This window comes from Octodon degus, unplaced genomic scaffold (genome assembly GCF_000260255.1).
Source record: "Octodon degus isolate 3935 unplaced genomic scaffold, OctDeg1.0 scaffold00140, whole genome shotgun sequence".
In the NCBI taxonomy this organism is placed as follows: Eukaryota; Metazoa; Chordata; class Mammalia; order Rodentia; family Octodontidae; genus Octodon; species Octodon degus.
The window spans coordinates 2,675,594-2,703,300 of NW_004524716.1; the positions used below are offsets into that span (position 1 = coordinate 2,675,594).

The 27,707-nt window shown below is 48.6% G+C and overlaps 1 protein-coding gene across 3 annotated transcripts in view; it reads left to right on the forward strand.

Moving 5' to 3' along the window:
* Ngf (nerve growth factor) overlaps positions 1-27,707 on the forward strand; it is a 66,457-nt gene that overhangs the window by 3,368 nt on the left and 35,382 nt on the right. Inside the window, exon 1 of one of the 3 annotated variants that reach the window (XM_023701770.1) lies at positions 7,290-7,354. The exons of the other annotated variants lie outside the window; for them this stretch is intronic. The gene's annotated coding sequence lies outside the window, so the exon portion shown is untranslated. Of the gene's footprint in view, positions 1-7,289; positions 7,355-27,707 lie in introns of those variants that run through there. 3 annotated transcript variants of the gene reach the window in all.

Here is a 27,707-nt window from a genome sequence, read left to right on the forward strand (position 1 = left end):
GGGGAGGGGAGGGGAGGAGAGAAGAGAAGGAAAAGTGGTCTGAATTCCTTAAGCTCCCATAAAATACCAGGCTTGGAGGACTTGACCATAGAGTCTTACCTCAAGCCTAGAATAGAGGGAGCTAAAAGATTTGACTTAAGAGGGACTCTGATTGAGGAGAGTAAGAAAAACACTCACAGTTGGCCCCAGAGAGGAGAATAAGAAAGGAAGGTGATGGGTCAGGCAAGGTAGTCGTCTGCTGGGGTCCCTGTTTTTGCTTACTCCTTAGCATGCACTTATAGGAAACAGAGTATTATAGACATAACCAAGTAGGAAGAAGGCAGAGAATGCAGGAGCTGGTCCTCTGCCCCCCTTCATTCAGGCCTCTAAGAGATACCCGACAGCTGATTGGCACTAGTGTGGCAGGGAAATAAAAGCACGGCTTCTGTAGCAGTTGCGTCCCCAGCAGAGGCTCTGGGACAAGGCCGCTGTGCCCTTGAGCCTTGCACAGTGTGCAGAGGCTCTGGCCTTGCCCATGCCTGACCTCCCCATTGTGTTCCTCACACGCTCTTCAGCGTCACCCATGGCTCACACAAGCCTAAGCCAAAGCCCTCTTACTTCTAGCCCACCCACAAGCTTCATCTCTCCATCCCCTCATCTCCATAGATGGCCTTAGCCTTTACCTAGTCTGGAAAATCAGGAGTGCAGAGGACATTCAGGTGCCCCTCCTCTCCCTCCCTGGCCCACACAGCCTCTCTCTGTGTCTCGGTGAGTGTGCCTCCTACATTCAGCGTGAGTATGTCTCTGCATGCTCGGCTCCCAAGCACCTGGCTCCAGCTGCCACTGTTGTCAGTTTCCACTGGCACTGAAGGTCCTGGCACCTCTCAGCATTTGTTCTGGCCCTACCTTCCACCATCTGGGCCTCCTGACCTCATCTGTGACTACTCCAACTTTATCTCCTTCCTTTTTTAGGTACCATCATTTAAAAACATTGATTAATCATGTGCTCTGGGCAATATAGGTGGTATAGATGTGCCTAGAAAGGACACCAGTCTTGACTGCAGGGAAAGCACCCTTACCCCAAAGTGTCATCCAAGATCCCAAGAGATGTGTCTCAAAAGGAGAGAATTGGGCCAGATAAACTAAGGGGTAAGAGGAAAGCTAGTAGTTTTTAAAATATTGGAGACAGTAGTTAGTACCCTGACATCCTAGCACCACTCATGAAATGAATTGAAAAAAATTCCCCAAGGATGGGGCTAGAGCAAAAAAAAAATAGCAAGGAGGAGGGCTGATGGGATTTGAGTGACTAGCTGACGCCAGGCCTAGGAAGTCACTTGAAAGGACACAGACCCATGCTAAGGGCAGCTAGGGTAGCAGCAAAGAGTCTCTGAAGCTCCCCGTTGGTCACAGTCTCCATTTTCTGAACTTCTACACCTCCTGCTACAGATTTTTTTTACCAATGTATATATCAGCTTCCCCACTCGTTAGTAGAATCTTATATGGCAAGAAACATTCCTTCTTGACCTTTATTTCCTTGTATTTAACACATATTCTGTCCCAGAACAAGATCTTATTAAATACATTAAATTGAGTCTCTGGGGTGATAGTTCAGTGTGTCACCCGTGATGTGGCAGAGCCCACCTGGCCCAGCCCCACTGTAATAGCATTATAACATTTTGAAGCCCCTGCCTGTCTCAGTACCACAGAACCTTCACTGTCACCACACAGAGGGGCGAGAAGTCAGGGTGCTGTCACAGACATGTGTCTGAGGTCACCTCCCAACAAGGGCCCGACTCCAGGGTAGCTGAGGGTTGTACAGTGTGGAGCTGGAGAGTGCTACACTCATGTTGGGCTCATGAGGGAACCTGAGGACTGCTGGGAGAGGCCTCTGAAGACAGCCTTGAGAACAGAACGATGAGGCCACTGAGGGCTTTATGGGGACAGTATGAGGGAAGAGTCTCAACAAATGTTTGGATCAGGGGCATAAGGCTGGGATTCAGTGTCCCCACCCCCTACCCATCAAGGACCTCTTGCAGCTTCCCTGCTATCCCTGTTTTCCTCTGCTTTTGTCATACTCTCCTCTCTAGAAAACCACATTTTCTATTACGGGCCTGGTATACAAAGCACATTAAATAATGCACATTTTAGAAATTAGTAAAGTTAAAGTTCCATGTAGCTGGAGGATGTTTTGTTCACTTGCTTAATCCCCAGGACCTTCAGTGGGACTGACATAGAGCAGGTGTTCAAAAATTATATACTCAATAGACGTAACCAATATAATTATTGCCAATTGTAATTATTATGGCTCAAAGAAGACTGACCTTTCCCCCATTACTTGGGTGGGTAGATGGGATGGACAGGTGATTAAAGCTGGTCAGGGCCAAGGTGATGCCTTTTTGGGCTGTGGTGCTCCTACAGGAGAAAGGCTGAAGTGTCCTATTCTTGGCCCAGTAGCACTCCCTGATCTGGGCCACTGAGGAGGTGATGGGGTGGCTGGTGGCTGAGTCAAGAGCAAGACAGTGTGACAGAAGGTTGAGAGTCAGAGGTGAGGATCCCCCCCCCATTAGTGCCTGTGTGGTTGGGCTGGACAAGGACTATGGAATATCTCGAACACCAGGGACACTCAAAATTCTGACAACTGAGGGCACGTGCATAAGAGATCAGAGTTGAAGATCTGGTTAGAATCAGCAAAATAGAATAGAGTACCTGACAGACTGAGTATGGAAGAGAGGGGAAAGCGCCAGGCCTGAGGCAGACAACAAAAGCAGAGAGGCAGGCAGTCACTGAAGACATTACAGTCACAGAAGCTTAGGAAAGAAAGTGTCCAGTGCAGGAGGTCATCTGGACAGGAGGCTGGGAAGGATGAAAATCAGCAGAACTTGGCAGTGAGGAGAAAGAGGAGGAAATGTGGTATGCCACGAGCTTCTCCACATAGATTCCCGTGTCTACCCTGCCATGTGTCCAGCCACAAGACAAGTGATGTGACTTACCCTGTGAGCACCTGCTTCCTTACCACACGTGGAGAGTGCTTGCTGACAGGATTCACCGAAGTGCCTTGTCCCAGTTTGGAAATAAGAGAAACAATAAACACTGCTTTTATTTTGGGCAGTAATGGTCACTGCAAGTGGTAACATGTATGAAGAACACACTGTAGGGGCGTATGGGAACCTGGCTGCCAGAAGTTAAGTGGAGCCAAGGAAATTATGGGCACAGATGAAGAATTTGGTAGTAAAAGGAAGTTGGGAAATCCAATGGTTGGGTTAGTGGGCTCTTTAAGAGAAAAAAAAGGCAAGAAAAGGTTGGCAAGCAAAAGGGAGGGACTCGCAGAGATGAAGAAACCGAGGCTACATGAGAGGGAGGGTGAAAGCTGGGATGGGCCCCAGTGTGGACAAGGGCACTGCAGAGGGCAGGCTACCCCCTGCCTCTTGCCTATCACCAGCCTCCCTCTGTAGGCTGAGGTGGGCAGGTCTTTAGGAAGCAGTGATGAAAAAAAAGTAGAAGTCCCGAAGCCCAAGTTCCGGTGCTGACACTGGCCACGTGTACCGGCTGAGGCACCGTCCTTCCTAAGCCCTTGTTTCCTCATCCATAAATAAGGTGGTTGGGTGACTCCGGGTGACTCTGTGATCATACATCATCTCTTTAAGCACTGTGAAATAGTCCCTCTCCTGAAGCTCTTCTTCATGCTCACTAGCATGGAAAGAGAGAAGAAATCTGAGTGGAAGCTGTCACTTCCTCCACAACTGGGACAATATTTCTGTTTCACACATAGAGTTAGCAGATCCAACAGTTCCATCCTTGCTGGCAGATCTCTGCTGAGCCTGCTGGTGTTTTAAATAGCATGTGCACTTTGTCCTGTGCTGGCGTGAGGTGAGGGAGAGGCAGGACGTCTGCGCGAGGCTAAGTACTGCCTCTGATGAGGCGCTCAATGGCTGCAGGCTTCTGCATCCTCAGAAATAACAACAATTACTATACACGCCGCAAGCTGTCATCCAAGTCAGCAAATGCATCAGCTGCTGGTTATTTTGATACCCTGGATGAAAAGCTCTTTCGAGAAAATCTAGTGCAAAAAAGCATTCTTCTCCTCTGCTTGCTTGCACCTTTGCTTCCGGCCATTGCCCTCTCGACTTTTTGTGGTCTTATAAATAAAGCTGCTCGAAGCCTATGACCTTTCCATAAGTGACCTAGCAGAAAGACGCTTCTGTTCAGGTCCTTTATCAAAGTGGAAAAAACAAAAGTAAAGGCACCTGGCTATGGTCTCTAAGTCCAGGCTGGCCTGATATGGAACCTGCCAGCCACCAACCCAATGTAAGTGGGTTCTCTGACAGCCACGAAAGATGCCGACCATTGTTGGTTGCTGAGTACCACTATGGCCCGGATCCTAGGAAAGGACCTGGGAGACTGTGATGTCATGGCCAGATCCCTACAATCAAGCCACTGCTGGACCACAACCTGTCTGACAATAGGTACCACAGCCCTTGCTCAGTGCGCTACACGTAGTAGGCTCCCAACACACAATCTTTGAAGTTCTTATGTTTCTTACTCTAATTTACTCAAGATATTTCAAATTTAGGGACAGAAACAGATCTAGTTAAGGATGGAAAGGAACTCTTATTAAAGCAACATGTGCCATAAGAATATGATCAACAGCTTGGGGGTAGGGCACAGAGAGTTAGACTCTGCTTACTTCATTTTTAAATTCCCCTTTCACATACCACATGAAAAAGAACCACAAGTGCCTTGAATCCTTTTGTCCTTCTGGGTGACGCCACAAGAACAGAGTAAAGCTCTGTATTCACAACCAAATTCTGTTATTCTAAACATTTTTAATTCCATCCCTACATTCTTAGTCAATCCCTGTGTAAGGTTAGAGGCTGTTGCTTTCATTACAAATTTATTACACGCATGACATGATGGGTGAATGAATTTGTACTATTGTCTTGAAATTCCTTTGTTTAATTGACGATACATTCCCTAATGGGCTACCATGGCTAGGATGCCACTTTTGCAGAAAGGGCCATTTATGGTGTTTCCTCGCCTCTTGCCCTCATGTCCAAATTGTGCCCATTTACCTGCCAATATCTGAAAAACCTAGCAGTGGACTTAGGAGAGCTAAAGTTGCCTTCCAACTCCAGGAATTTCTTCCTAGTTAATCCTTCTCAAAGCATGTATACTTGGGATAAGTATAGCTATAAGGGCAAAGAAAGAAGCAGAGACCTCTGGCAAATCTGCATTCAGTAGTTGGAATTATCTTGGCAAGACTTTTTTTTCCAAAGTTTTATTGATAAACAGATAGCAATGAGACAGTTTCAAATCAAATCGGAAGTACAGTTTCAACAAATAATACACTGCATATATTGTTCTTAGTGGTTAATTGCTGTACAAGATGTGGACTTGAGATCCTATTTACAAACACCATTAGAACAAATCATTCTATTCATTAAGAGAATGCAACTATATATCTATCCTAACCACTTTGAATACATAGATACAAAATGGACATTCATCGGTATACCCCATTTTTTTTTCTAAGTTCCATTGTTGAATATTATAGGTGTGTAAACTCAGCAAAATATTCCAAAAGAGTCAAGTAGCCCATAATAGCATTGGGTCTTCTGTTTATCTGGCAATGTCAGAAATTATTGACCTGAGCCCCCCACAGCTCAACATAACAGCGTGGCTTTATTTCCTATATTTCGTCTTCATACTTTTCTACTGGATGGTTAAGACCAAGGTAAAGCAGGACCTGTGCAACAAGAGTTGTAGCTTTTTCGTCTGAGAAGGTCAGTGAAATTGGCAAGGCTTTGCTCAGGTTCTTCCCACAGTAGGATGTGTGTGTATGCACGTACTCATGTGTATGTGTGCATACGTGTGTGTGTGTGTGTGTGTGTGTGTGTGTGTGTGTGTGTGTGAAGGGCCACCTTAGATCTGCAACAGGATTCCTGTGTCTCACTAAACCACAGCACCACAGAGGGTGTCCTGAGTTACACTGGCATGATGTCACCAGCAAAGGGCAAACTCAGTGCATCACCCTCCCTGTGTCACTCCCTGGCCCGTCCTTCACTCTGGCATCTATACAGGGTAGAGCTTCAACCTGCCTTTGCCAAAGGGAAGGTGAGGACATAGGGCAAAATCCATAAAGGTCAGAGAGATGGAGGTGTAAAGGATCTTACAATGGTATCATAATTACGGATGCATGTTTGGTGACAATTCTGAGGTTAGATATACTTCTTCCTTGGTAGTTTGGGGCTGGGATTTAAACAGCTCAGGCGGGTCTGAGTTAGGCAGGTCCCCATGTGAGGCTCTGAATTCAGTAAACTCAAAAAATCTTCCCTGCTAACCTGAAAATCCCACCTCACTCAAGATCCACACTATGTAGATAATAAAGGGGGATTTGGGCAGGGCCTGGGCCCTGCAGACGGAAGGCTTACAGATCAGTGTGGAATCACAGACGCCTCGCAAAATTGAGGAAAGCTGCAAACCCTAAACCCAGACAAATGTATGCATTGCACACAGACACACAAATTCACACCCTCAGAGGGAAGGGAAACTCAGGGAAGTCCCAGAATCCAGGGCCTTAAAGTAAGGCTGATGGTGAGGGTATAGAGTGTCCTGACCCTAAAGTCCTCAACTTTTTAATTCTTTTTTTTTAATTGTACCTTTCAGATTTCATTTTCTCTTTCAAGTTCTTATATTGGTGAGACAATACGACGTTTGCGCGCGCAGGTCTGATTTATTTCACTTAGGAGTGTGGCCTCTAGCTGCGTCCATTTAAGTCCTCTACTTTTTGACCCCCGAGCCAGGCTCTGCTTCTGGTCTGAAGTCACCATGCTCATTTGTGTCAAGAAGCCCTGGCACCTGCCTCTCCCAGAGCTCCTCTCTTTGCTGGTTTAGCTCTTAGGGAGCAGTGGACAGGGCACCAAAGGCGACTGCAGGCAGACCCCGGATGGATGGAGGCAGGGGGCTGGGCAGGGAGTGAGGGGAGCCCCAGGCAACTTGCCCCAGCCCCAGCCTGCGAATCTGTCTTGTATCTGGGGCTGCCTCACTGGCCCTGCTCAAGAAAACCTTCTTCTGACCTCTGTGTGCTTCCCTTTGACCTCAGAGGTTTGAAGTCTTCGCGGGCTGGATCTGGCCCGCCCTCACGGGAGCGATCCATCCCCAGGACCTCCTGCAGCCGGGCTTCTCTGCCCAGCCACAGCAGGTGCGGGTTGGGGTTGGTGGTGGGAAGGGGAGCAGAGGGGTGGGGTGGGGGCAGGATTTGGAGCGGGTGTGTGACTCAGGAGTTCGGGAGGAGGGGCTAAAACATTCAAGAAGCCTGTTTCAGCGGCTCCAGGCTCAGGCACAGCAGAGAGCGCTGGGAGCGGAGGGGAGCGCATCGGTGAGTAAGGCTTCTCTTCGGAGCCCAGCCTCGAGAGGGGTGCAGTGGGCCCCGGCTGGCCAGGGTGGACGGGCTCCCCTAGGCGGTGTGCACAGTCCCGCTCTGGCGCGATGTCCTGGTACCCGCGAGGCCCTCACACGCTGGAACGCAGCCCTGAGAGAAGTGTTTGCAATGGGTGTCAGGGAAGGAGACCCTCGGCAGGCTGTCTAGTCTGCCGGAGCATCTGTCTGGTTGTGGAATTCCCGGGACCCCGGGACGGCCCAAGTCCGGGAGGCGACCCGATGCCAGCAGAAGCTGCCCTGACTTGCTAGGGAGGACTCGCTTGCGAGCGAGAAGGGGACAGCGCGCAAGTAGGGGAAAGCGAAGGCGCGTGGAGGCAGCTAGGGATGCCGGGGTGCAAGCTCGCACAGGCTGGCAGGGCAGGCACCCAGGAGCCAGCGTGCACAGCGCTCGGGGGCCAGGCACCGCCAGACTCGGAAAGTGCTGCGGTGCCCCCCTCCCCCCCGCCAAAGGCACGCGGTGGCAGGAAGGGCGGGATCGACTCGGTGCAGGGAATGGAGCAAGGGGTCCTAGGACTTCTCCGCTTGTCGCCAGCGGACTGGGACTCCCAATTCCGGCACCGGAGCTTGACGCTGGAAGCGCGACCGCCAAGCACAGGGGTCCGCGCGCCAGGGCCCCCCACGGAGCCTGCTGGACAGTCACAAGTCCAAGTCGCCACGGCTCAGAGCTGCTATGTGGGTCACACGCTTAACATGCAGCTGTCGGCTGTCAGGAGTTGGAGAAGCTGGCGTGGAGAGCTAGGGCAGGTAGCTCTGGGGTCAGTCAGCGAGCAAGAGCCGAGGAAGAGAGGCGCTCGGGAGTCCGGGAGCTGCGACCCTGAGGGGACGCTGGAAACGCGCGGCTTAGCTCTTTTTCATCACGCTCCTATTCTCAAAAAACTCGCTGTGCGATTCTTATAGATGTTTTCTGCTTGAACTTTCTCTTCTCTCGTGACTTGAATGATTTTAAAAAGAGCATGCTTGCTAGGCTGGTTTTACCAAGTTGTTCTCGGCTGGAAGTTCGACCAATCTGAAGGATAATTTATGGGTGTTTCATGCATTAAAGTGTATTACAGCAAAGCCTTTGGGTGCTGCGGGTATTAAGGAAAACTTGGTGCACGTTCCCAGCTGAATACCAAAATAGTGCTCTCCTGGGTGCCTCTGCCCCATCTGTCATCTGAGGCCAATGAAAACCCTGGAGAAAAGGCATTGATTAATTGCCCTGGCTCCATCCTCTGGGCGCACCTATTGCCAGCGCCAGTTTACTGCTCCCTCCAAGTGCAAGGCCAGCTGTATGCTGCAGACTCAGGCAGGGCAGTGAAGGGCCCACCAGCCCCTTCTCTCCAGGTCTGCTGAGGCTTGAAGCTGTCAGATGCCCAAGGGGACTGTTTCCCCTTCCCAAAGCAGTTCAGGACAGAGCAATTGGTCCCTGCCAGCTCTTCTTGCCCAGCATTTACAAGTTTCTAGCAAATGTCTGAAACTTTCCTCCTCTGCATAGTCACAGAAAGGAGGCTACCTCAGACCTGGCACATCTGGTCTGTTGAATAAGCCATGTGTCAAACTAGGGAGCCCAGGTGTTGAGTCACCCTGGGCAGGACTGCCCGAGTGCTGGCCACCAGGGCTGAGACTGGACCTGCTGCTCATGACCTGCAGAATAAATGAATGTTCCTCTCGTTAGCTAGTGGGACAGGGACGGAGTTAAAGCAGTCTCCGAATATATCCCTCCCCCACTTTTCCTCAACATTTTTATGGAGGTAAAAAAAAAAAAAAAAAGGAGACTTCAAAGGAAAAAATATGTTAGAGGGTGCTGCAAATGGGAGGCTAAACTCAGGGGCACAAGGCACATGCTGTGCCAGAACGATAGGAGGACTCCGGGGCTTTTATGGCCAGCTGTTGGAGCCACTGCCATCCCAGAGTGCCATCTTACTAAAGCAGCCCCAGCCAACAGAGATGGGGAGAACTGGGCCTACTTAGCCATCCTGCTGTTGGTGGCACTGTGCCTACTTTTGACCCATAACAAAAAATGAGGTTATGAGCCTCTAGCCCTACTGCACAACTGCCCTGTCCCACGGGCCAATGGGAGCAAAGGATGCAGCTCCACTCTCTTCCACTCTCTTCCAGGAAGAAATCTGTACCTAGGCCAGGAAGGGGGCCCCAACTGCCAACATCAGCAAGGAGGGAAGGGCATGGCAGGGCAGGGCTGGAGCCCGAGGGAAGTTTCTCATCATTGTTGAGATTATCCCGATGAGAAAATCGCACAACTTTACTTTTAAATGAGTGCTGATCCTGATGACTGCTCGCCCGTGCAGTGCACTATGGGAGCACGGGCTGCACAGGAGCTGCGAAGAAGCGCCAGAGGGCTGCAAGCATGGCCAGGCAGCAGGGCCAAGGCCCAGGCTCCAGGCAATGCTGGCGCCAACCCCAGGATGTGCACGTGCTCCTCCGTGCTCTCAAGAAGTGGGGGCTTTGCTGAGGGCTTGCTTAAAAGTCTCTGGTTATCTGTGAGCTCAGAACCTGTGTTCCCAGAAAGGTGTCTCTTGCCTGGCACCTCTGTTCTAGCACAGCTCTTAGGCTTATCAGGTCCTGAGAAATCATCTCTGATGAGGCTAGTTTCAGAGGACGCTGAATGGATGGAGATGTCAGGCCCATAAATGAGGGTGAGACCCTTCTCCAACCTACTCCCAAGACACCTGGCTCCCTAAAAGTAGGGGAATAGTTAAGATTCTGCTTCCAAATGGCAGCGAGACCAGAAGGCTCCTGAAGCTAGTATGTAAATAGAGAAATTGAGAAGTCTGGAGTCATGGACCTTTTAGTTGGGTGGGCACAGACATGGAAATGTTTCTGTTTGAGTTGAAGAAAACAGACTTTCAGCCACAAAGTTTAGTTACAAACCTAAAAAACATAAGAACATAGAATAGAGGAGAGTTTCTCTTGGTTTGTGGTGTTTTCATTGTTCTGCTATGGGTGATATTACACGCTTTAGAGGAGTTTCTATAAAATGTTGTCGTTATACTTCACAAAGTAGGAATCAGATGAAAAGCTTGAAACAATCTCTTGATATTTTTCTTCTGTATTTTGAGTACATTTCCTATGGTGGTTTTCTCTGCTATGAGACTGAGGGGAAGTAGCTTTATGACTCTGACCAAGTTATTTGGCTTCTCAGGAAATCTGTAGGACAGTATGCATATTCTGTTAATATTGTTTCTCAAAGAGGCCATTGACACTTCAGGATGATGCCCGGTTAAGTATAACCAATCTGCTTGCCTCACCTACTAAATGTCAGAAGTTACGATGACAACCAAACATGCCCACATTTAGGGGTAAATGTTTTTTTTTGGACAGGGTGTACAGGGTGTATAGGGTCTCACTGTGTAGCTTGGACTCACAGTGATCCTCCTGTTTACAGTATCCCGAGTGCTGGGATTACAGGCACCCGCCACAATGCCCAGTTCCAATCACCATCTCAGCCCACCCTGGGAGCAGGGCTGGCATGGCAGGCCTGGGGATCGAACTCCCAGCCCCTGCGATCTCCTGAGCTATTTGGCTGGCCCTCTAAATGTCAGTTTTAAAGAATAATGCAGCTCCCACTTGAGAATTTCCATGGAAATTATCGATAAAAGCCTTCCTTCCAGGCCTCTCTGTTGAGTATCCCCAATATAGAGGCTTATGAAGCTCAGCCTGAGCCACATCCTCTGAGAGCTGGCCTGTCAGACTTCATCAGCAGGCACCCACCAGGCACACCTCTGCCTTCTATGAATGGAATTGGACTACAAATGCCCCTCAGAGAAGACAAAAAAGAGAAAAAACTAGAGGGAAGGATGACAGTACTAGAGCATGACAGCTTCCCTTTTGCCATATGTTGTCAAAAACACAGGCAGACCGCCTGCCCAGGTGTCCCAAGCGCTAGGAGGAAACCCTCGCTTTTCTAAGTGGATCCTGTGCTGGCACCAGGAGATGTCTGCCCTGGAGCAGACCACTCCCACCCTGCTGCTGACAGCACTTAATAGAACATGAGTACATGGAGATATCAAATTAATACAACTGCACTCAGGCTGCAAGGCTGAGAACCAATAAGGTGACATTGGTAGAAAAAGTAGGCTGGTGGCCCCACACCAGAGGGAAGATGATTGACTCGCTGGATCTATTCTTCAGTAGAAACTTTGCCCCAGGATTTCACTGGGGGACAAAACACAGAACCACTTGTTTATTTATAGTGTGAACGTACAGCTTCATAATATATTTGTTGGATATTATAGAGGGCATGCTTGCTACTAACACCCAAGTCATTACATGTGGGGCTGAATGAAGAAAAAGTAACAGAAGAAAATTAATGTATGATTAGGGATGTCAGATTTTGGAGCTGATTCTTAATGGGACAAAAAAGAAAAGGAAGAAAGGAAGAAAGGAAGGAAGGAAGGAAGGAAGGAAGGAAGGAAGGAAGGAAAGAAGGGAGGGAGGGAAGGAGGGAGGAAGAAAAAAAGGAAGGAAAGGAGGGAGGGAGGAAAGAAGGAAGGAAGGAAAAAGGAAAGAGACAAAAAGGAAGGAAAATGGATGAAGAGACCCAAGGAGATGCCCAAATGAGGTTCATCTGATGATGAAATCTGTCAGATGGGATGAACAACAATGCTTTCTGAGTTGCCCAAGAGTTCAGGCAGCCTCTTCACGTGTGGGAGATCTTTTTTATTAGTTGTGGTATTAGTCAGAGTCAGCCAGCCAGGACTGCCCTGAAAGTGCACCGCTAGGCTAGACAGTTGGAGAGGTTTGGGCACAGCCTGTGGTGACTTCTGCAGGTGCATAGCCTGTCACTGGTTGGTCAGAATGAACACTGACGGTCTGTCCAGAAGCCCTTCCATGCTGGGCCGTCACAGCCCCTCACTATCAGAACGGTTTTCCAGGAACCGCAAGGTATTTGTTATCTGAAACTGGGGCTGATTTTCCTGTTTCCTGCGGCTGTCCTTTCAGTAGCAGGGCTTGGTGGTATTTATCACTTCCCTGCTGCCTGTGGCGCCCCAGTGAGCTGGGGCGGATCCCTCCTGGTGAAGTCTGAGAGTCCTGCCCTTCCCCAGCTTGGGGGAAGGGAGAAGGGTCCTGTTTTGGTCCCTCAGCACTGTGGATAGCCATGCTCATTACTCATGAGGTGACTTGCATTGCTTCCTTGCTGAGCCTGGTGAAATCACACCCCATTTTGGGGTCTGAGCAGTTACTTGGCTTAGAGATCAGCAGACGGAGGACCACCTCATCACTGTGAATAACCACATATCGAATGCCATAGCACTCCGGAGATGCCAAGAGGGGCAGACTCCCTTTGGACTGTTATGGTTATATGTCAACCAAAAAGTCAAAACGTGACATTATAAGAAAAAAAGAGAGACGTCAAACTGCCTGAAAGATGCTAGGTTAGGTAATCAGAGATGAGAGACCCAGAAGGTGGCTCCCGGACCAATGCGCCCTGTGTGACAAAGGTGTCAGTAGCACCTAGGCTGACAAGCTGGCTGTCATCCAGGACAGGTAGGATGGTGCAGGCAGAGCACCCCAGGGCCTGGCGCAAGCAGACACCAAACAAGCCTGAGCTTCCTTCTTTTGTGCTCGCAGATCCAAGGGGAGTTGCCCCCCATTTCGGGTGAACATCTTCCTGCATTTCTTGTGTCTCTGTGTACATAAGCTTTGCTGCATTGAGACCGGTCTTTTTGATAGCACTGCAGGATTCGCTAGGAATTTACTCACCTGTGTTCTGACCATCTGTAATTAACATTCCCGCTTTGATGGGATTTGAACCAAGCATTTCATTTTCTGAATTGTTTGCTTCATGATATCTAGGCAAAAGGAGGCTTGTGGGCATTTGCCTGTAATTTTCTTTTGCAGGCAAACTTGTCCTCAGACTTCTGTGTCGGCAATGTTATGCAATGCTCCCTAAATTAGGCATTTCTTGAGAGTGGCCATTCTTACTGGCTGCTTTCAAAGTGTTTTGGTTTGCTTCTTTCTGTCACACCCATTCTGCGTCTTCAGGGTTTGTAAGTGTCGTAACAAGTTTATAAGAGAAGGAAGGAGGATGCAAAATGCTCTGGTGGCAGGGAATGTGCTGCCCAGACTCAGGCCAGGGTGCTGCTGAACTACCCGAGGGTCCCCACCCCCAGCAAGTAGGTCCACTGCAAAACAGGCTACCAGACTGGTCTACCAATAGCAATTCTAGTAACACTCCTGGGAGACTGGGCACTGTGGGAGACTCATAAGTATAAATCACAGTCTTGTCCCAAGGAGCTGCTGAAACAGAAAACTAACTTGCTTTACAGGCTCATCAGATCATAGACATGAAAAAGTTTGGTAGCGACCTTGGAAAATTAGAAGTGGTGTGCTGCACCAGACAGGGACAGGCCACCTGTTGCTTTGCAGGACTGTACTTGTGGGTTCGCTGTGGCCAGATCGTAAACCAAAACTGTAGAATTCCTTCACTTTTAAAACATCCCTATGGATCAAACAAAACCTGTGGAGTGTGGGCTTTTTGTATCTTATGTAGATTCATACCCTTGGAGCGGTTGTGAGCAGCCTCACAACAGAAGCTCGCTGACGTGCTAACAATAGGCCTTTAAGATCTGGAAGGCAAGGTCTAACTGGGCAGGAGGCCTCCAGGAGGCTTCTGGGAAGGCTGTTCTGCAGGCAGGTAGGGCCCTGTAGAAAGCCTGGCATGCAGTGAATCAGAACTGGCTTGGCGTCCAAATCCCACCTTTTATTGGTTCTGTGATTACATCACTCAGTCCCAGTAAGCCTCAGTTCCTTTACCTGTGAAAGCGAATTGCAACGCGGACTGCAGGAGGCAGCTGTGAAGGCGAGAGGTGGAAACATCTGAAAAGCTCTTGCTACAGAGTCAGGGCTATGAAAAAAGGCCCAGGAAGTCCAGCTCTGTCTTCCTAATGGTGGGTGGGGGAGCCAGAGGCCTGAATCAGAAAGGCCCCCAGAGAAACTCCACCCTAGCTGCTTTCCAAGGGCCTAGGCCTCTGCTGTTTTCTCTGCTCCAGAAAAGACCCAGAAAGTGCAGGTTATCATCTCTTCTCTTGCCCTCTTCCTGCCTCTCCCCACGGCCTGTGGCTGCTTGCCCAGCTGCCCTCTATCTGAATCCCACCCTTCAAAACCTGACCAGGCAGTAGTAGAAAAACACGACTCTGCTCAGTGAGAAGAAAAAGTGCTCTAGGAGGCTGTATGGACATGCACAACAAATATTCAAGGAATTCTTACGACAAAAAAAAAATTCTTTGTAAATCTGGATTTTTGCACGAGGACATCACAGGAACATGTTTTCTCAATTACCGTGCACATTGCTTAGAGTGAAGTCACCGATTCCGCAGCGCATCGGGGCTGACTTGCACTGAGCCACCTAATCTGAACTTCACTTTCCAGAATCTGAGTTTAATTCAGCCAACACCATCACTGGCCCCGGCTGTCAAAGCAAAATCGTCCCCAAACCCTGAACCAGAGTGGAGACAGACACAGTTCTGTGAAAAGCAATTGAATTGCAGGTCCTGGTTGTCCTTACTGAAATTTGGAAGACATCTCCACTTTTGATGAGAGGTTGATAAGAGTTCCACAGCCCCTTGAATTGTGCTTTTCTTGTAGTGTTTATTCTCAGATGGTGTCTGCGAACTGCCCAGCAGAGCAGATGAGTTCTTTAGGTCCCCAAAGCAGAGAACATAGTTTCTTTTGCAAAAGCACCTACCAACTGCTTAAAAAACTACCAGTCAGCCCCTGAGATCAGCGACTACATTGTTCTCTGCATGACTTGCTGGAATGACTCTTTTCGAACCAAATGGCATTGTCAGATACTGATAATTTCTGATGCATTTTTATTAACGGTGGCTCCTCACCAGAGGGATGAACCAGCGTAGACAATTAGCAGCATGACTCAGAAGCGAGACACAGCCCAGCATCTGCCAAGATGGGCAGGAGCTTGAAGAACATTGCAAAGCAACTGCCATGGAGTAGAAGAAAAGTGTTGAGATCCTTTAATAGGTATAGGTAGTGAAATAAATTTAGTTCTATACTCTCATTTAGGAGAGAAGGAAGGAAGGAAGGAAGGAAGGAAGGAAGGAAGGAAGGAAGGAAGGAAGGAAGGCGGAAGGAAGGAAGGAAGGAAGGAAGGAAGGAAGGAAGGAAGGAAGGAAGGAAGGAAGAGAAAGAAAGGAAGGAAATTGGGTACAAAATTTTTTTAAATGTATGCAGCAAAGATGTTTTGAAGTATATGTTTGCATGCACGTATATGTGTGCAAAATGCCTCATAATGGACTATGTAATTTTTTTAAATATTAATCACAGTCAAAAAAAAGTTTGAAAATGACTGGCATAAGTGACAGGATTGTATAGAAGGGGTAGAAAGCCTGGGGATTCATTCTAGCTCTGTGGCTTCTGGTTGCATGATCTTGGGTAACTAGTTCTCTAGCATCGGTGACTTTTTCTATAAAAAGCCTGTTCCCTTATGGGGCTGTTGTGTAGATTAAGTGACAAAGATATATGAAGTACCCAGTACCATGCCAGTCACCAAGAAGGCCAATGGGGAGAGCTGCTATCATAATCTATCTTCCCCTTCCAATTCCTCCTCCCTCTTTTATCCTTCTCCTCTCCTGTCTCTCTTCTACCTCATCTTTTCTTTCCTCCTTTCCTTCCTTTCTACTCCTCTTTCTCTTTTTCCTCTTTCTTTTCTTCCTCCTCCTCCTTCTCCCTCCAGTATGTGCCCTCCATATTCTTTCCCTTCTTCTTTGTGACTATTCAGCTTCATCGGAAGTATGACTTTCCCTCAATGCTTATACGCCTGGCTTTTTCTCTGTCAACCCCAGAAGGAGACTACAGCAATCATGATCTGTCCTCGGCCCCATCTCTTTGCCCACCATCTCTCAGAGCTGTCTTTCTGTGATTCTGTCACCCTGGACATGACATGCTAATGATTGTCTAAGGGACCAAAGGCCTACTTGTCTCCATCCCTTGGAGCCATCAAAGGGACAACATGGCTTTTCTGACCTTGTCACTTGGATATACCCTTTGGTCTTCGTATGGTGACTTTGGAAGGAGTTTCTGTTCTCACTAAATCATATCCCTAGTCCCTCAGCGTATATTTGTAAAGTTACTAGGGCTAAGATATCATTAAAGCACTGCTTTTGTCAAAAAACTAAAGTTGAAAAAAAAGGGGGGGCTGGGGAGATGGCTCAGTGGAATATGTGCTTCCCTGGCAAGTGCAAGGGCCTGAGTTCAATTCCCAGTTCAACAACAACAACAACAAAAAAAAAAAAAAAAAACAAAAAACTAAAGTTGTCCCTGCCCAGAGCAGATAGCCAAACATTCGCTCAAGAGTGAGGGTAGGAGCTGCCTCTGAGAACCTCCATCTGAGCTTCTCTCTTGATATAAATAGCTTAAAAACTCTAAGTGGCTACTGGAGCTGACAACTTTGGGTAAACTCAACCCTAGTCCCAGCTTAGCTTTCGGCCCAGCTAAGGTGTCATTGACTTTAGTTGTTTGTCTCCTAGCAGGAGCACTTGAAAGAGTGACCCCACCCCCTCCCTGCTGGAGATTTTACATTAGGGCCACAAAGGTGAAGTGTCCCCATTTCCTTGAGTAATGCAGGCCTGAGGACAGATCCGCGATGACAGCCTGCTGGGCCCTTTGTTCACAGGGGAGCTCTGCACCCCTCCTCCTATGTTTCCTCTTGCTCCCCTGGGGCTCATTCCAACTGCTACTCAAAGCCACCACCCCCAGCCTCCGTTTTCACCACTAAGACTCACAGAGGATTATTTGTGACATCCCTCAAAGGCTGAATTCCTGTCCAGACCAGAGACTGACTGTCCCTCCCAGGCAGTTCGTGTATCTCTATTGGAGGTTACAGGACAATGAGACAGAAAGAGAAAAAAAGGACCCTAAATCTAGAGGTAACTTTCATCTCAGTAAGACTGTCCTCCTCTCCCCACTTGCACATTACTAGCTGCAAAGCTAACAGCCCAGGTCAGTATGCATTTTAAACACTTAGAGCAGAAGAGAGACACTTGTCACCATACTGAGCCACACCCCCAAAGCAGGCGGGTGACACTGAACCAAACACCAGGGAACTTGAGTGGACCACAAGCCAACTGGCAGAAAGATGTTTAAATTCGTTGCCGCTGCACCTGTTTTTCAGGAAACAGCAAACACTTACTTACTTGTTCAGGACCCCAAAAGGGAGAAGAGGGAAGAGAAAGTGTACTTCCACCTTCCTGCAATTGGCAAGGACAAATGGAATCAGTTGTCCCCGGAATGACACACCACCCACATGGTTCTCAGGCAGGCAGAGAATCACCTTCCTTCCCTTCTGGCCTCAGGGTGCTGTTGCTGTGCTTTCGCAGGGAAAGTGTTCTCATTTTTCTTGAAGAGGTCAGGCCCCAAAATTTGATCCCAGACCTTATGCCCATGTGTCAGCATCTCTGTATCTTGGAAATTAAAGAAAACATTTTAGAGGTAACTTTTTCAAAAAAGAGCAAGACATCACAAAGCGCAGGGCTTAGTAAAGCAACAAGTATGTCTTAAGGCTTCTTTTAAAAAGCATCAGTATGACTAAGCAAAAAAAGAATTTTTTTAATTTTTAATTTTTATTTTTAGAAAGGGGATTTTAAATCCCCACAGTACACAGAAAGTCCACTTCTAGTCATTTCAACTTTATTAGCAATTAAGGACTTACAGAATTCTGATCAGCAACAAACTTGTCGTAGCTATTGCTTTTCTGTATCGGAAAAGAAAACTGGTGAGATAGTTGTATGTTGCTTATTTTCATCCAATAATATATACATTTAGGAGATGAAAGTTTACTCCTGGTTCAGACTAACTCACTGTTATTAGGTGCAGGTGTAAGAGGCCAGATATAAAGCCCTAGACCAGGACTGGGACTCTCCCGGTGCCAGCTCTGGCTCTGCCTGCAGTTGGTTGGGGAACTCAGCAGTCACTTGCCCTGGAAGAAGAGCTGACCTTCCAAGGCAGGAGCAGATGTGGAAGAATTCATGGAGGCCTGAACAGAACGGGGCATTCCTGCCGTGGCTGGGATGCCCCGTTTTGAGTAGCTTCCTGAAAAGCAGAGGCCAGGGGTGCTAGGGTGAGAGCAAGCTGGCAGAAGCAGACTTTCCAGGGCTCCAGCCCTTGGGGTCGCACACACAATGCATGCGGTGGAGCCAAGTTGCTGCAGCTCTCTGATTCTCAGCATCCTCGGCTATAAAATGAGAGCAACTGTGCTTACTTCTTAGTATAAAAATGGGAAGAGGTGGCTTTTGTAAAGTCATTTGGTTTTCTGAAACGTAGGTATTGTACACTGAGGTAGTATGTTGTCATTCTTGACCCTGACTGCAAAGCAATGTTTGAGGAGCTCCCAGACTGCCCAGTGACCTGGCTGGGGACACTCAGCAGATGTGACAGCCATGCTGCAGTGCTTCAAGGACATGAAGCACTCGCAATGTCCCTCTTCCCTCACTCATCCTTTCTCTGCCTTTCCTTTCGTGGCTTCTCTGTCTCTTCTTGACCTCTAAATGAGTACCTGGAACTCAGTACAGGATGCTTTTTATTTTCTAGATCATTCCCTTCCACCTTCTTGAGGCATTAAATCAACCTGGGATTACAATGTCTGTCTCATTCCGGACATTTACCCTGGGCCCCAGGCTCTTACACTCTACTGGCATGTCCACTTGGAGATCTGAAGGACCCCTCAAACTTACAACAATTAACCCCCAAACTACTTTTTCCCTGGACTCGGTTACTCCTCCTCACTTTGAATAACGACATAAATATTCTCACAGAATAACCTAGAGCTCTTGTTTGATTCTCTCTTCCTCCTTGACTTTCATATCCAGTTCAGAGTCCAGTCACTCTGCACTGCCCACGGGTGCCTTCAGGCTGGGCCAGCCCCACCCCACCCACCTGGAGCTCCTCCTGGGCCTGACCACCTCCACGCCACTCCCCTACAGCCTTTTAATCTAACAACAGCCACAGTGTCCTTTAGTGATGGAAATCACATTGCAATAATCCCAGACTGCAGCACCCAGTGGCTTCCCAGTATCTATAGAATAAAATCCATGTTCCTGCTGTGGTTTCATCTCAGAATTCTTCACTGGGGGGACTCTTTCTCCCAAGAGACATCTGGTAAAATCTGGAGACATTTTTTGGCCTCCAGAAGATAGAAAACATTACTGGCATCCAGTGACTAGAGGCCAGGGATCGTTAAGTAGCCTGTAATGCAAGGGCCAGTCTCCCACAACAAGGAGTTATCTGGCCTATGATGTCCATAATGGGGAGGGCAGGAGCCTGTTTTAAATAATCTGAACCCTGACTCTCTCCAGCATCTTGTATCCCTCTTCTCGTTGCCTGCCATGCAGCAAACCCCTGGCCTTTTCCCTGGCCTTTCACCCCCTGACCTCTAACTGGCCTCAAGGTTTGGCACTTGCTGCTTCCTCCTCTAACTTTGCTCATCATTTAGTTGACACAGATGTCATGTCTTGGTCACTTGAACCTAAATATCTACCCCCAGCCCCACCAAACCTTACCATTCTATTCCCTTGCCCTGCTTTATTTATATCATAGCATTTAACTCTGCATTTATTTTTCTCTCTCCTCGCAAGAATGTAAGAAAGAGGACAGGGAATTTGTTGGGTTAACCAAGTAAGGCATCACATGGAGCTCATAAAAAGTATTTTTGAATGGGTAGCTTGACAAAGAATCATAAGTGGGCACATACATGGATTACTGTGGAAGGGTAAAAGAAAAAGCACTTGGTGGAAACCATTTCAGAGAAGGCTTTCTGGAGAGGTTTGTACAGGATGCAGTACAGGTTTCCCGAGTCACCTATTCCTCCTGTGGAGCTGGCCCTAAAAGGGAGCAAAACCTCAGGGACCAGCTTCCTCTAATCATACTGGGGTAGCCTTCCTGTAGGTTGGAACGAGCTGAAGACCTGAACCTGTAGTAGGATGGAGAACCGAGCTAGAGGCCCAAGGGTCCTAGACGTCCCTGTATACAGAGCCAGGAAAGAGAATGAGGGGAGGGAAGCAGGACAAGAAGGAGCAATCAGCGTAGGGGACTCAGGCCAAGAGAAGCCCAGTGGAGGGGCAGAGAGGGGTTTGGAGAGGAAGAGCAGATGTCACCAGAGAGAATGTCTGTGTTAGCTCATCCTGGCAACAAAAGAGATGGGTAGTCTCCGCCATCGGCTCACCAGGAGCTGAGTGAGGGGGCTGCGAGTGGATTGGGGGTACTTGGAAGGCAAATGCGGAGTAAAATCAAATCACTCACGCAGCCAGGTAAAGACTGTGCCCTGTGCAGAGGCGGACATACATGAGATAATTAAGGGAAAATAGTTCTGGTACAATCTTGACTTCCTGTACTCTGCCCCATCATCCAACACTGGTCCTGCACTCCAGTCAAAATGTCACTGTAGAAATGCCACGTACGGTCATGATAGCACATGCCAGGGGCCTCCATCCAAGCTGGCCCCCTGCACTATCTCACAATCACCATACTTGAGGAGGACGGAGTTGGGGAGAGGTAGATCAAGATTATATTTTCAATCCCCCAGATTCCAGAGGATACAGATTCTGGGGTTTGCATGGCATGGAGTCTCCCAGGGGCTGGGATGCCTGGCCTTAGGCACACAGATCTATCTGGTTGTCCCTACATCTTCCCCAAGACAGGGTATGATCAGTGTCTGCATCCTCAGGCCCATCTTAGGACACCCGCCCGTGACTGGGTCATTTTACTACTTGTATGTTTGTGAGGCGATGACCACATGAGGCTAGAGGGCCAACACCTCATTTTATTAGTCTGCTAGTATAAGCTTAAAGTAACACACCTCAGATGTAGACAGCTTACTCCAACCTACCAAAAATATTATTATGAAAATTTACAAGCTCCAAAGAATGATATAACAGTGATGAAATTCAGATGTGTTGGATTACTCTTCTGGTTAATTGAGCCCTGACTCAATCCATAGAAATACGGACTTTTCCTGCAGACATAGTCTCATCGCTCGCTGGGCGCTGGGTGCCTTGCAGGGCTAGCGCAGTGAGGCTGTCTGCCTCAGAGACTAAAACACCGCATCCATCCCTGCTCCTCCACAGCCACTCACATGGTACTCAAGCTTTTCATTCGCAAAACCCACTGACCAGCTTGCTATTAGGTTCACTTCCTGGAGTACACAGTTTGAGGCCCTCAAATTTCTCAAAACGTGATCTCGGGCCCTTCCGTCACACTAAGAAGTACATGGCTCATAGGCTCAGATGGGTGCTTGCCCCATATGCAAATTCTCTTGCCAGTCATCAGATCTGCACCATCTGAAGAGAATAAGCCACTCTTGAACCATGCATCCCGCGGAAGATGCTCTGGGCCTTCTGTGCGACACACATTAGGTCCATTAGACAAACTGCCACTGAGTCTCAGTTTCCTCAGCTCCTAAAGTACAGAACTTCAGTAATACTAATACATCCCTTCGAAAGTAGTAATTTAAGGACAGAAGGTACATAGCCCTTAGCTGGGTACTTGGCACTTTAAAGCTGTCCAATGGATGGCAGCTGTCATTGCATTAGTAAAGTCTTGGCAAGTCACATTCAGATGTCAATGACTCATGAAAATACTTTGGAACTGGAGGTCTTTGTGAATTAGGAAGGCAAGAGAGTGAGGTTTAAAACTTGGGGCGGAAGGCCCAATGCAAGACTCCCAGACAGCCAATGTTGTGGGAACTAAACGTGTGACTTCCGCTCATTTGCTGGGCCCTCACGTAAGCTGGCTGCGAGGCGGAAGTAACAATAATGTTGCCCTGGTGACTGAGTAGAGCAAGGCTCATCACATGGTTAACAGCGCAGAGCACGGAAGCCTCCAACAACTGAGCGTTGCTTGGTTATCGCTGCTATTATCGCCACCAGTGTTCCACGTGCCAACTCTCTGCTGGTGCTGGGCTGGCTCAGGTGCCACTTCTGCCCCAAGTGGGTCCTGAAAGCACCAAGCCAGACTTTGGGCAGGGAGAGTGCAACATTCACTCCAAAGGTCTCTTCCTTTCAGAGAGTGTTCACACGCTGTGAAAGTCACTCCACAGATTTCTGGGGACAACTCTTCGCTGCCTACAGGTGGCTTTGTCATTTGTAAGGTATTGCCATCCTATGCACAGATAGCAACAAGTCCCTTTCCCTTCTTCCCACTGGCCTGGAATTGATCCCACCTGGGTCTCATTGCTCATTCCTGAGTAGTCACAAAAGCAAGGGATCCGTACCCTTGAAAGGAAGAGAATTCGGCACACAGCAAGGGGAAAGGGGAACAGAGCTCAGCTGCTGCTACTAGTCCTGTCAGAAAGTGCTGGACCAGGAATGGAAAAGAAATTCTGCAGGCAAGGGTCCTCTAAATTCCTTGGATACAGAAGTAAACTGTAGGATGTCTCATTTATTACCAAAGCTACCAAAACTTGTGTAAAATTCTGCAAAGATATTTCTGCCTCTGCGCTTAAGCAAACATATATAAGATGAAGGAGCTTTGAGTCTATAAAAACTGATACATAAGAGGATTGATTCTGACTGAAAAAGTGTTGCCTGTCTGTGAGCTAATATTCAGCAGAAATTATTGTGTTCCCCCCATGCACTTATTGTTTGGGCAGTATGAGCTAGAAAGACTTTATTTTTTTCAGTAGTAGGGATTGAACCCAGCACCTTTGCATGAAACTACATCCCTATCCCTTTTTTTTTAAAAAAAAGTTTGTTTTATTTTGAGACAGGGTTTTGCTAAAATACTATATTGCCCAAGATGGACTCGAACTTACAGTACTCCTCCCTACACTTCCCAGAGCTCTCGTATTACAGCGGTGCACCACTGCATGGGGCTGAGAAGGATATTCTGAGTTTATATCTGCCCACAAGGGAACAAGGGGCCTGCATCTGATCAATAATTCTTATTTTTAATTCCAAAGAGGAACTTAGCCTTTGGGGGAAAGAATCATTGGAATAAACCTAGTATCACAGGTCTGATGGTCAGATGGATTCTTTCGTGAGTCCATATCCTGCCTGTGAAAGGGAAATGAAAACATGTTTTAGGCTTTCTTTTCCCCTATTATGTGCTTCTGTCATCTGCACAGGCACAACACACACGCACACATGCATGCACGCACACACACACGCACACACACACACACACACACACACACACATACCCCACAAGAGTGGAGACATTAATGAGACTGCAAACATTAAAGAACTGCAGAGCCTTGTGATTCAGAGGTCCATATTGTGGAAAGAATCATATGAAACCATGCAGCCCTTTTATTTTAATGCATGAAACAAAGAGAAGGGAGGGAAACGCCAAAGCTAGCAGATCAAGCACGTTGTCTGAAATCGCAGCGTGAGCAGCTTGGCTCTGTGTGGGTCTCAGTTCATTTTTCCTTCTATTCCTTCCCCAGCAATTTGTCAAGCACCAACCTGTGCCCGAGGCTGTGCTGGGCACACAGGAGGCACTGGTGGACAAAGTCTCCCGCCCTCCTGACAGGACTTACAGCCTAGTCAGTCGGTGAGCAGCAGCCACCAAAAGTCCCGAGGGTCTTCTCTGGGTTCCATGAAGGAGAGGCCTATGTATTGCCTTATCATGTGTCTTGGGGTCAGGCAGCAAGATCCTGGAGGAGGTACGATTCTTCTGAGATCTGAAAAGTAGCCAAAAGGAGGAAGGATATTCAAAGATAAAGGACAGCCTTCCTTCCTCATCTGGGAAACCCTCTCGCCGTAATGTGCTGTGGCCAGCTCAGATCTTCCACAATCTTCTCTTCTCACCTCCACACCCAGTAGAGTCATATGACAACTTACAGTGGACCCTAGTGGGCCTAATTACACATAACAATAAATGCCACAAATTGGGGGCCCCCTTCTCCAACTTTGGAGAGCCATTTCACCAGCACACTATGGGCTTCATGCATTCTACCTGCTTCCTGCCTGTGGGCAGCACAAATACTGTCCTACAAGCCAAACACCTGCCCTCCCTCCCATAGAGTCTTCTAAGAGCTTATTCCTAGTGTGGCTCTGCCTGCAAGTTACTTGGGCCATGGGGCTGTTTAGTTCAGACTCTCGGCCATCTGGCTCCTCCTAGGATCAAGGGCATCCCCACAAATTAATACCAAGCCACTGAGAAAGAGCCTGTTCTTGTGGTCCTCGTCACCTCCTTGCCATCTAATGATATTTATCAACCACCCACGCCTGCCCAGCTTGTATGAGACACTTGGCCAGGCAGATCTCAAGTAAGGCTTTGACCCCTCAGGAATGCAGGCCTTGGCCGAGGCTGCAGGGCTGACATTGTTCTTCCTTAATATAACACAAGCTGCCCAGGGCACAGAAGCAGGGCTAGGAGTACAGTCAAGGGCCCTGGGTTAGGAGATAGCACTGCTGCTATTCCTCACAATTCATCTCTAGGAACAGGCATCTAGATGAGTAGGGCTAGAGTCCTCAGTGCACATGTGTGAGGTGGTCTAGTTTTAAAGCAGTGGACTGCCACCCTTGCACCCCCATCACCACCCTTGCTCTCTGAAGAGATTTGTCAAAGAAGTGAGCTCTTTCAAGGATTGTCAGAAAGCAAGTATGGGCAGCCTTGTGGGGTAAGTGTTTTATAGAATGAAGGCCTTTGTTTCTAGGACATTTGTATGCATATCTGAGCCTATGTATGAGCCTGTGTACACAAATAGATACACATGTGCTTGTGTATACCTACATGTGGTCTGCATGCGTGTGTCTACATGCACACATGCATGTCTGCAACGCATAGGATGTGAAAGGGAATGGAGACTATGTGGCGGGACAGGGTACACGCAGAGCAATCTCACAGGATGGTGTGGTGGAAAAATCTAGAAGGAAAAGACCTTCTAGATGAGGGGAAAAGCTGTGCACTCTGATGAACAGCCAGCATTCCTGTCCCTCTGATCACCTCCTAGCTGCTAGAAGGCAGAGTGCCTAGCGTTCTTGGCCCATGCTGGAAAAGACACCTCCTTAGCAGCGGAAGCTCAGCCACTTACTATCCAGGCCTTGGATCACCACATGGAGTGACAGGGAGGTTCCAGGAAGCACCCGTCCCACCCAAAGCAGCATGAGAGTGACAGGGGAGTAGCAGTCCCAGATTCTAACACTTACTCTTGAATCCATTCCTGAGACCATAAAGCTGCATGCCTGGGGGTGGAGAGCAGATGGCAGTGAGCCAAGGTGGAAGGCCCTGGAAGGGGAGTCCTGTGGGGGAGGGGCCCAGCAGGGGGCTGCAGAAGGCTCTGTGTACAGAAGACAACAAAGGAGAGAGGCGGCTGGGAGTCACTGAGTATGGAAAGGCAGAGGTCGCACCGTGTAAGCAGCCAGGTGAACGGAGGCTGGGGGCGTCAGGCGCAGCCCAGGAGTCCTCGCCCCTGCCCGTGTCCTCGCTCTCTGCCGTGCTGCATGCACAGCATGCTTCCTCAGCTCACGTGCTGCTCACTTTCCCAGTACTGCCTTGGAGCCCAAGGGTAGCCCCTCGCTCCTCTGGCAGAGCGAAGCAATCTGAGGGCGCTGGAGGGGACACATAGGTCACCAGTAGAGGGACAGAGCTGCGTCTGCCTCAGAAATCAGCCCCACCTGCTAATTCACACAGAAGCACGCCATGCCGGCCTCCAGCCCCAGCCCTGGTAGACCCCAAAGGCCATGGAAAGAAGGGGATCTCACGGGGATGGGATCCCTGAGAGAAAAAAGGTGATCGAGGCTACAGGAGGGCACAGAGGTGGGGCAGCTTTGGGAACAGTGAAGACCTGCATCACCCGCTTAACAAGGCCTCTAGGGGCCGGCTGCGGGGTACCTGTTACTCCACTGAAATGTTTGTGGTCTGAAGATGAAGGAGGCGTTTTCCTTCTTAGCAATGAACTAACTAATTTGTTTATGTCACTATGCTCATTGTCCAAATATTGTCCATTAAAGCATCTTATCGCTGATAATTACTCAGCTGTGACATTAAACAAGGAACTGCTGCCAGGAGGGAGGCTGCATTGCTAGTTCTGTAGTGAGCACCGAGGGTTGACCTCGCTGCCGCCGCAGAACCACCTCACCAGATCTGCTGAGTGCTCTGGGCAGCCCCTCATCAGCCCCAGGTGAAGGGCGCCCTCATACAGAGAAAGTTACTCTCTGTGGTCAGAGCTCAAGATACGTGGGTGACAAACACAGGGGCATTGTTCTATGGCTGAGCTTGTTTTCCATGTGTAGGAGGAATTCCAGACTTGAGAATTCTGCATCCAGACTTCAGAGATTTTTTTTTTTTTTCTAATCGAGACAAACACAACTAATGATAAAGAACAATACCAGCTTGGCTCGGGGTCAAAGCCTGACCTCCGCAGGGACTGGAGAGGATCCAACAGCAACCACTGTCTCCTGCTGTCAGGCTGGGCCATGGCCTCCACCAGGCCGCCTTTCCCTTGGCTTCTGGAGCGGGGAGGCAGAGCAGATGTGCGGGCCTGCTAATGTGCTGGAGGATGGAATTGTTCTCCCAGCTTATTGAAATCACATGCACAGCACTCAGAGTGGCCTGCGAACCGACGAGAGTGCCACGCAAGCGCCCTCATCCTGGAAAATTACAAGAGCCGCGCCTCCATCTCCTCGCTGCCCTGCCTGACTGCATTTTTACCCAGCAGGCAGGAGAAAGGCCTTCCCTTCTCCATTCATGCAGTGAGGGCCAGGCCAGGTCAAACACAGAGCTCCTAGACAGCTGAAGTAGTACAGTCACCCACCACCTCCCCTCTTTATCTGCAACTTCACTTTCCATGGGTTTAGTTGCCTGCGGTCAACCGCGATCTGAAAATATTACATGGAAAATTCCAGAAGTAAACAATTCATTAGTTTAAAATCGCATGCCACGCTGAGTGGCTTGATGAAATCCCGCTACATCACGCTCGCACCCACCATGACAGGAATCATCCTTTCGTCGCACGTAGCCATGCTGTGTCCCCTCCCCCGCCATAGTCACTCAGCTGCCACACCTATTATGAGGTCAGCTCTTAAATGTTGCTGTGCTGATGTTCAAGTGACCCTTTCCTAGAAGCTTGACACTGCGTCACGATGTCAGCATCGCCCACGTCACCTCCTCTCATCACACAAGCTTTGAATCATCCCCCACCAGCACGGCAAGGGTGAGGTTGGCACAATAAAATTTTTTTCATAATTTTATTGATAAACAGATAGCAATGAGACAGTTTCAAATCAAATCCCTAGGACAGTTTCAATAACTAACACACTGCATACATTCTTCTTAGTGGTTAATTGCTGTACAAGATGTGGACTTGAGATCCTATTTACAAACACCATTAGAACAAATCA